The following is a 9,921-nucleotide window of genomic DNA, read 5'->3' as shown; positions in this document are numbered from 1 at the left end:
TATGCTGTTCGCTTCTCCGAGCTCGCGGCCAGTTTTTCTTACATACAGAAAGCATGCCCGCTCTCTCCCTTGTTGGGCAGCGCAGATTGCGCCGTTCACAAGGGATGACAGAGCGGACGGTCACGAGCAACGTTCAGCGCGCGCGCCTCACTCACCGGCGAAAAGAGAAGAGAGTGTGTTAGTCCCGCTACGGCCGGACAACCGCCAATTCTCACACATTTCTCAGTCCCCTCTTAAGTTCAGGCGGCTGGAAATATTACTATTGCAGTAAACGGGCCTGTTTTAATACACGCACGCCTGCAAACAAACGCCGACGCGACACATGAGGTCGCTTTTTATCTGCTCGCGCTAACCGAAAGCTAATGTGTTTTCCCCTGTGGCTCAGTGGCAAAATCATAGGCTAGCCCGCGGGACATCCGTGTTCGATCCCAGCTCTCGGGGCAGATAAAAATTTATGCTGCTTGCTTCTCCGAGCTCGCGGCTAGTTTTTCTTACTTACAGAAAGCGAACCCGCCTCTCGCACCACACCTACTCATGGTGCTCGAGTATTTATGAGCGTCTAAACACGAGAGAAGAAAAGACGGTTAAGTCCCGCAGCGCTGCGGCTGGACCACCGTCAAAGCTTCACGCACTGTCAGTCCCCGTTGCCACGGCTACTGCCGCTGTTTACCTCGCAGTCAACGAGCCGGTATATCTACCCGCTCGCCTGCGCGCAACCGCCGTTCTCACGGCAACCCAGAGAAATTTCAAAAGAGCATTATGTCTGGTTGCACGGCTGACGCCGTATGTGTTTCAAGTGCAGTGATTGTACCCACGTTTCTGTGCTCACCTCTGTACACAAGCACTATACATCCCGTGTCTCTCACAGAGCCCACTCTCATAAAGCAGGCAAAAGCCGCTCTAGTGTTAAAAGTAGGTCACGTGTCCACTTCTCCGTGCCCACACCTACTCACTGCCCGCTCTGTCACACGGCCTCGCACGACCGGTCATGTTTTGAATGTAAGTCCTGTGCCCGCCCTCGAGCGCTCACACATACTAACGAACATTTTCGCCCCGACGCCGCAAGCGCGCGTCGCGCCTCACACTATATGTTCTCCGTCTAAAGCCACCGGGACACTGTGTAAAACGGGCAGCTATCGCTGCGTGCGATCCGCCGTATTTAAGCACCAAGAGCGCGCGCGCCGCGCCCGCCCCTCCGTTTCGAGCTCTCGAGTCCGCGATGCGCGGCGATCGGAGGCCATTCTGCCCCTGGCTGCACACGCAAAAGCGTGGGAAGCTATTCCAGGCGCATCAGAATGGGTGCTAAGCACAGTAAACATGAGCTATACTCTGCAGTTCGCTCGCCGCCCTCCGCGCTTTCAGGCGCGTACCGAGACGAGAGTGAATGGAGAAGTAGCACATCTACTTCGAGCAGAAATAGCACACTTCTGTGCAAAGGGGCTATAGAACCGGTTCACCCTTCTATGAGCGAGTCAGGCTTTTTTACAGCCGTTATTTCCTCGTTTCCAAGAAGGACGGAGCTCTGAGACCGATTTTGGATCTGAGATATTTGAACAAAGCTCTTATGAGAAGACCGTTCAAAATGCTCACAACCAGGCAGACCTCGCGCAGATTCGCCCGAGGGACTGGTTCATCTCTCTCGATCTGAAAGACGCGTACATTCAGATCCAGATTATACCCCGTCACAGGCCATTCTTGAGATTCGCCTTCGACGGTCAGGTATATCAATACGCCGTTTGGCCTGTCTTTAGCACCCCGTACATTCACGAAGTGCATGGACACGGCTCTCGCTCCCCTGAGAGGGCAGGGAGTGCGAGTTCTAAACTATCTGGACGATTGGCTGATTTTAGCACAGTCAGAGGCCGAACTCATCCGCCACAGAACAGTGCTTCTCAGCCACCTAGAAAGCCTGGGGCTTACGGTCAACTGGACCAAGAGCTCGCTAGTGCCCAGTCAATCAACCTCTTTTCTGGGTTTGGATCTGGACACTGTAGCGATGGCGGCCCGCCTGTCGACACAGCGCGCGCGTTGCATTCGACGCCTGGCCGCATCCTTCCGGCCGGGCAGCACCGCACCTCTCAAAACATTTCAGAGGTTGCTGGGTTGTATGGCCTCAGCTGCAGCAGTGCTTCAGCTGGGTCTCTTACGAATGCGCCCGCTACAATGCTGGCTGAATGCCCGAGTGCCTCACAGAGCATGGGCTTCCGACGGCATCCGAATCAGAGTGACTCAGAGCTGCGTTTCAGCACTGAAGCCCTGGTTAGCGGCTGTTTGGAAATGATAGCGGTCGAGAACGCGCTCAAGCGCTTCCTCCCATTCATACAGGATCACCATGTGCTAGTCCGCTCGGACAACATGTCCGTGGTATCCTATGTGAACCGACAGGGCGGTGTCAGATCCAGGAATCTGTGCAAGCTGACAGAACGCCTTCTCGTGTGGGCTTACCGCTCGCTGAGAGCCGCGCACGTGCTGGGCCACCTGAATGTCGGTCCAGACAGACTGTCCAGGGACAACATTCCCCCGGGAGAATGGTCCCTGCACCCCCAGACAGCCCAGTTTCTCTGGCGCCTATTCGGCAGAGCGGAGATCGACCTCTTTGCGTCAAAAGACAACGCTCACTGCCCGAAATATTACTCGAAAAGCGAGGACGCGCTGTCCCAGACATGGCCCAGCCTCCCGCTGTATGCTTTTCCTCCGATCTCCCTGTTGCCACAGGTCATTTCGAGGATCAGATAAACGCACCACTCAGTGCTTCTGATAGCCCCGCACTGGGAGAACCAAACTTGGTACCCAGAGCTAGTGAGGCTGTCGCACTCATCCCCATGGCCGATCCCGGTGAGAAAGGATCTCCTCTCCCAAGCCGGTGGATCGATCTGGCATCTGACCTGTCAGAAGGGGTCGTGAACACGATCACACAGTCTAGAGCCCCCTCTACGAGACGGCTCTACGCGTCTAAATGGTCGGTGTTTTCCAAATGGTGCGCTACTAAAAGCTTGGATCCACGCGCATGCGGGGTCCCGCGGGTGCTCTCCTTCCTACAAGAGCTGTTGGAAAAGGGCAGGTCCCCTTCCACGCTCAAAGTATATGTGGCGGCTATTGCAGCGTTCGTGGAGACGACGCGCGGCCGGGCAATAGGAAGGAATGAGCTCATTATCCGCTTCCTCAGAGGAGCTAGACGGATGAACCCCCCCGCGGCCCCCCTCGGTTCCTTTTTTTGGGATCTGTCCTTGGTCCTGGGGGCCCTGAAGGCTTTTCCCTTTGAACCGCTCGAATCCGTGGATTTAAAGTACCTGTCGCTTAAAACCGTTTTTCTGATAGCTCTTCAGTTAAACGTGTGGGGGATTTGCACGCGCTATCTGTTAGCCCTGCATGTCTTGAGTTCGGACCGAATGACTCTAAAGTCATTCTCAGACCGAGACACGGTTACATCCCCAAAGCGATTGGAACCCCTTTTTAGGGCATAAGTCATTTCCCTTTCGGCTCTGCCAGCATCCGACAATGGGGACAGTGATAACCTCCTATGCCCTGTCTGGGCGCTGAGAGTTTACGTCACGCGCTCCGCCGTTTTCAGGCGTTCAGAGCAGCTCTTTGTTTCCTTCGGCGAACGCACCAAGGGTCTCGCCGCCTCGAAACAGAGCCTGTCCAGGTGGATAGTGGACGCGATTGCAGCAGCTTATGCCTCCAAACACCTGCAGTGCCCTCTGGGTATCAGAGCCCACTCTACTAGAGGCATGGCCTCGTCGTGGGCCTGGTCCAGCGGAATTTCTATCCACGATATTTGTATGGCAGCGGGCTGGGCCTCCCCATCAACATTCGTGAGGTTTTATAACCTGGAAGTTCCTGCCTTACAGGCAAAATTATTGTCAGTATAAGTGACATGTATGCTCTGCCCAGTCTCTCATGTGCAGACTACGTTCACATGCTAACGATACTTCTGGTATATACTTAGGGTGAAGTGTTTTTATACTCAGACCGGCTGGGCCGCTCTGTTTCTCATTCCCCTCTACGCGCTGTTTTACCGGTGCTGGCCTGCGCTGCTGGCCGCCCGTATTCCACTATGTAGCGCGGGGTGCACTGCTATATGCTTATAGACCGGCCGCGCCGCTCTATTTTATAGACTGAGTGAAGTGCTTTGTGCTGTGCTGGCCCGTCTCTCCGACCGGCCACATATTCCAGCAGTATGTTTTCCCCGGTCTCCCTGGGATTCATGGGCTGGATGCTCGGCGCACACGGCGTTGACAAAGGGTTCCCGATGCGTAAGCAACTTACGCAATACGAGAGAACCTCTCGTAAGAGAACGTACTCGGTTACCAATGTAACCTCGGTTCTCTCTAGAAGAGGGAACGAGTATTGCGTAACCTGCCGTGTCGCGCCACGAGCTTTTGCGCTTCAGACTGCGAAAACCAGATATTTAGCCTGTGAGCGCTGGTTATATATGCGCTGGCTACACCCATTCTGACGGTTAGAAGGAGGCCCTCATTGGAGGCCGCGTATCAGAGCGCTCACTGATAGGCTTAAGCAGTTGCCGCCGAGCAGCCAATGAGCACGCTTATACAGCCTGCCTAGGTCTGCCGGCTGCCGCACTGCGTTGACAATGAATACAAAATTAAGGATAATTTTTGGCTTCAGATCTCGAAGAAAGAAGACTTTCCGATGCGTAAGCAACTTACGCAATACTCGTTCCCTCTTCTAGAGAGAACCGAGGTTACATTGGTAACCGAGTACGTTTTTTTAAGATATACAAAGATTCAAAAATGAAAAGAACCCATTTTTATAGTCTTCAGGTAAATTTGGGACACACAATTTAATCTAGTTTGTGATTGGATAATACAATTGCTTGCAACAGGATTGTAACGGTGTGTTATTTTGTCATGTTTCTGGTTTGTGTTTTCTCTGTCTTTGGTTTTTACATTCAGTTTCTTGTTCCTGTTCATTGTATTCAGTTAGTCGTCATGTTAATTATTAGTTCCCTTGTTTCAGGTGTGTGGTCTTGTCAGTTTGTATGGTCCTGATTATTGTGCTCATTTGCCCCAGCTGTGTCTCGTTCCCTCATCCCGCTGTGTATTTAAACCTTGTGTGTTCTCTTGTTCGGGGTCAGTTAATGAATGTATGAATGTATGTATCTTCCGTGAGTTTTCCTTGTTCCAGTTCTGAGTTTTACCAAGTCTTTGTTAATTAAGTGTGCTTGCTGAAAGCAGCACACTTATTGTTATTCTTAAGTTTTCTTATTCTTCTTCTTCTTCTTATTATTATTATGACCGTAGCTAGCGAAAGCGGTCATATAGACCCTTTGCAAACACGTGACCACGACCACGTGACGACGCCATGCTGGACGGCAAAATCACTGGACGCGCAGGCTGAGCAGTAGTAGACGAGCGGGAAATTTGAATAGTTTTAAACAGATTAAAATAGATAACGTTAACGTTACCACTAAACTTCATGGCTTCTTCTATTGAACAAGTTGTAGTGCCGTTATCGGTCGAGGTAGGGCATCTGGTAGGTGCTCACAAAGAGCGATATTTGGAGAAGTTGGAGATAGCAGGTTTGGATACAGACCCTTACCTTCTTCCTCCCTCAGTTTTCACGGACCTCATTAAATCGCCGAGTCTGCCTGACTTCGGCCCACACGATTTGTACCACTATGTGGTAAACGGGGTATCCCCATACACTGGTGCTGATCTCAAAGCTTTTAAAAGTCTGGATGCTTACCAGTTCTTTGTAGCTGGCTGGGTTACAGGAACACGATGCTACGCTAACGGCGGGGGGAGGTACCTCATAATGGCAAAGGTAAGACATCGATCTATCCTTTATTTTGTATTATTACATGGCTTAGTTGAATTCTAATGTAGAATGCGGTCTGTTATTTCTTGATAAATATTTATATAACACGTAGCCTATGATTTTAGAGGACATGGTCGGCCGTGGCTTTTTAATGGATGCCTGGACGCATCCCCCAGCTCTAGGAAGTGCATTCATTAATTATCGATCACACGTTAATCCATGCAGACAGTAAATCACGGTGTGTCTGTGATCCGTAGTAACCACATATAATTGTAACATCTAGACATCTTCTTATCTGTGATTTATATTCGCAGTAGCCTATGTTAAGATTCTACCAGTTAATCACAGCAAAGTATTCACAATGTGCATTTATTGTGTCACTGCAGCATTAAACAATAACATCACAATAACATTCATATAAAAATAATGTATCTATGCCACTTTCTGTATTTGTAGGTGCATCATAGCCAGTAAACCATGGAGTGTCTGTGATCAGTAGCCACACATAATTGTTACATCTAGCCATCATCTTATCTGTGATTATATTCGCTGTAGCCTATGTTAAGATTTGACTATCGTAGTGATTAAGATGTATTCACAAGGGGCATTTATGGTGTCACTGCAGCAGTAAATAATAACATCACAATAACATTCATGTAAGAATAATGTATTTATGCCACTTTCTGTAATTGTAGGTGCATCACAGTCAGTCACTGTCTGAAACCCAACTACAACCATGGGTATCTTTGAAGAAGGATGGGACAGTCTTGTGCGGCCACTCTACATGTAAAGCGGGCCTGGGAGAGGTGTGCTCCCACGTGACAGCTCTGCTGTACGCAATAGACTCTGCTGTTAAACATCTGGAAGACAAAAGCTGCACTGATGGGCCCAGACAGTGGGGACTTCCTCCTTTGAAAGCGGGCAAGGCTTTGTACGAAGAGGGATCAGGAATTGATTTCTCAAATCCTGCCAAAAAGCGTTGTGGTGTAAACAACCAAAGCCATTCAGGTTGTCCATCTGTGAAAAAAGTGGGTGTGTCTGCAGCAGCTATAGAACAATTCAACAAGGCTCTGGATAATGCAACTCCAAACCCTTCAGAGAAGAGTGGTATCCTACGCATTTTGCCACACTACTGTAAACAGTTTCAACCAAAGGTGGTGTCTCTGGGTCTACCACAGCCCCTGACTGAGTTATACAGTGCTCAGAACCGGAAGCTGTCTGCCTCGGACCTTGAGAAAAAATGTGATGCGGTATTCAATGATATGGAAGTCACACCAGAGCAGGTATAGTCATCCCTCTTAATCTCATATGACTAAAATGTGCTTGAAGGTGTCATGTCATTAATTTCATCTTCTATAATTTACAATGTTGTAGGCAGTAAAAGTTGAGGAAGAGACACGACAACAGGGAAAGTCAAGGCTATGGTTTGACATGAGGGCTGGTAGGGTGACAGCATCTAGGTTCAAGTCAGCTGCAAGGACAGACCCTACAAATCCTTCCAAATCCCTAATTAGGCAGATCTGTTACCCTGACCTATGCAGATTTTCAACAGTTGCAACCAGGCATGTGTGACATAATGACACAAACATACAGTTACTGTTTTTAATTTCACCATAGTCTAAGTGAGTAAAGAAATTAGATGTTCTTTGAACTTGTGCCTCTAACGTAAATTTATGAGCATCAGAGAGAAGCATAGACATTTAAGTGGCACCAAAATCTGCTATTCCTGACATTAAGCTAACGTTAGCTACCTTTGTGAATGGGTAACGTTAGACTGCACAGCCCTATCACGCTAGCTGGTACTTGCTCATTACATAGCTAACTTAGGTTACTCATGTTACAAATGACAATTTGACTGGGTCTCCATCTGGACAAGGATGACGGTATGGTATTACACAAATTAAGTAAACGTAACTGGGAAATACATGAACCTTACCTTGTAAAAAATGCTCGCTGCAAATCCTGGAGTACTTGGAGGGTTGCCAGTCCTTTTGGCTGATAGCAGCAACCCATCGCTGCCTTCTCTCCCCATCAAATGGTATTCGATAAAAAGATATATTGGCTTTACCCTGTCTATTAGCACAGCCCACGGCACAACACGAAATAACCATTTTACTACTAGAACGAACTCAAACACGTACTCATTTGGCTTGCCGTCCGTCTACAGAATAGCTCTTCCGCCGTCCGTCATGGCGTTCAGAATTCGCGCGAGCAGAGTGTGACGTCACGTGCAAAGGGTCTATAGGGATTGTCAAAGTTTTTTTTTTTTTTTTTTTTTCGTCACCAAAGTAACTAAATGCATTTTTCGACTGTGTATACCAGGACAACAAATAGCTGTATTGCATCTTTTTTAAACAAAGTGTTCACATTAAGATTCAATTAATACAAAGCTGGGGTCATATAGTCTAAGAAGATCTTACATTACACTATGTACTTTCTTCCGGTCCTTCTCCCAGACACCCTTCAGTTCTGGCAAGGCAGAGGCAATTGCTAGACAAGATGTCATATGTCCTTAATATTGATCCCTTTAAGCAGATTGGATTCAGTAAAATGTATTCAATTTTTGTTATGTCCATTCTTAACTCTCCTTTTTCTATCTTTAGTTTTTTTAAAAAAAAGTTGCAACTGAAGATATTTGTAAAATTTTGATTTTGGAACTTTATTTTGCTTCCACAATCTGTTGGAAAGGCTTGAGTATCCTCTGAAGCTCTCATATCCCAGCATGCATCACACACTGTGCCCCATTTACTGAAGTACTGACGGTCGACTCTTCCAGAACAGACGTCAGGACCATTGACCAGTCTGAGGTCAGTGTAACCTGGACAAAGAATAGAGTTTAGTTAAACAGTAAATTAAAATAAATGTTTAAAAAACCTTCTTTGTGATTATCTCAATAAGTTGAAATCTTGTGCTTCATTACCAGAACATAACATTGTCCAATATCATTCTCATGGGTACAGTTGTTTTTGAGAGAAGATGATGCTGGACAAAAAGAATTATAAGACTCATCTCCTCTGCACTGAATCTCTTGTGTCCACATCTGAGCGTCTCCTTTGCCAAAAGCATCTTCTCCCAGCACCTGTACAGGAGCCCCACAGTCCAGCTCTCTACACACAACCTCTGCATCCTGCTGGTCAAAGGCAGCGTCACACACTGTGTACCAGGTGTTTCCATGAGGCAACTCTAGTCTTCCAGAACAGCGAGAACCTCCAACCAGCCTGATGCCTGAAATACAGGAGTGTTGATTAATCATTTAAAATATCATAACATATATTCCCCAAAATGGTGGAGAGTTCCTGCCTCAAGTGGAGGAGTTCAAGTATCTTGGGGTCTTGTTCACGAGTGAGGGAAGGATGGAACGCGAGATTGACAGGCGGATCGGTGCAGCTTCTGCAGTAATGCGGTCACTGTACCGGTCTGTCGTGGTGAAGAAGGAGCTGAGCCGCAAGGTGAAGCTCTCGATTTACCAGTCAATCTACGTTCCTACTCTCACCTATGGTCATGAGCTGTGGGTCATGACCGAAAGGACAAGATCCCGGATACAAGCGGCCGAAATGAGCTTTCTCCGCAGGGTGGCTGGGCGATCCCTTAGAGATAGGGTGAGAAGCTCGGTCACTCGGGAGGAGCTCAGAGCAGAGCCGCTGCTCCTCCACATCGAGAGGGGTCAGTTGAGGTGGCTCGGGCATCTTTTCCGGATGCCTCCTGGACGCCTTCCTGGGAAGGCGTTCCGGGCATGTCCCACCGGGAGGAGACCCCGGGGAAGACCTAGGACACGCTGGAGAGACTATGTCTCCCGGCTGGCCTGGGAACGCCTCTGTGTCCCCCCGGAAGAGCTGGAGGAAGTGTCTAGGGAGAGGGAAGTCTGGGCATCCCTGCTTAGACTGCTGCCCCCGCGACCCGGCCCCGGATAAGTGGTAGAAGATGGATGGATGGATGGATGGATGGATATTCCCCAAAATAAAAAAGCATGAGTATATTTCATTAGGAGAGCATGGCATGTTGGACATTTCCTTTAATGTTTTTAAGTCAGCTTTTCTTTTTCTTTTTTTCAATATTTGATATCTGCCAAATGTGTCTGCCACAGATTTACAGTTAAAGTTGTTTTGAAATCTGCTACTTATCCCAAAACAGTTTAAAATA

Source organism: Squalius cephalus (assembly GCF_949319135.1).
Source record: "Squalius cephalus genome assembly, chromosome: 4".
NCBI lineage: Eukaryota > Metazoa > Chordata > Actinopteri > Cypriniformes > Leuciscidae > Squalius > Squalius cephalus.
The sequence above is the reverse complement of the archived record's forward strand: the minus strand, read 5'-3'. Positions refer to the sequence as shown.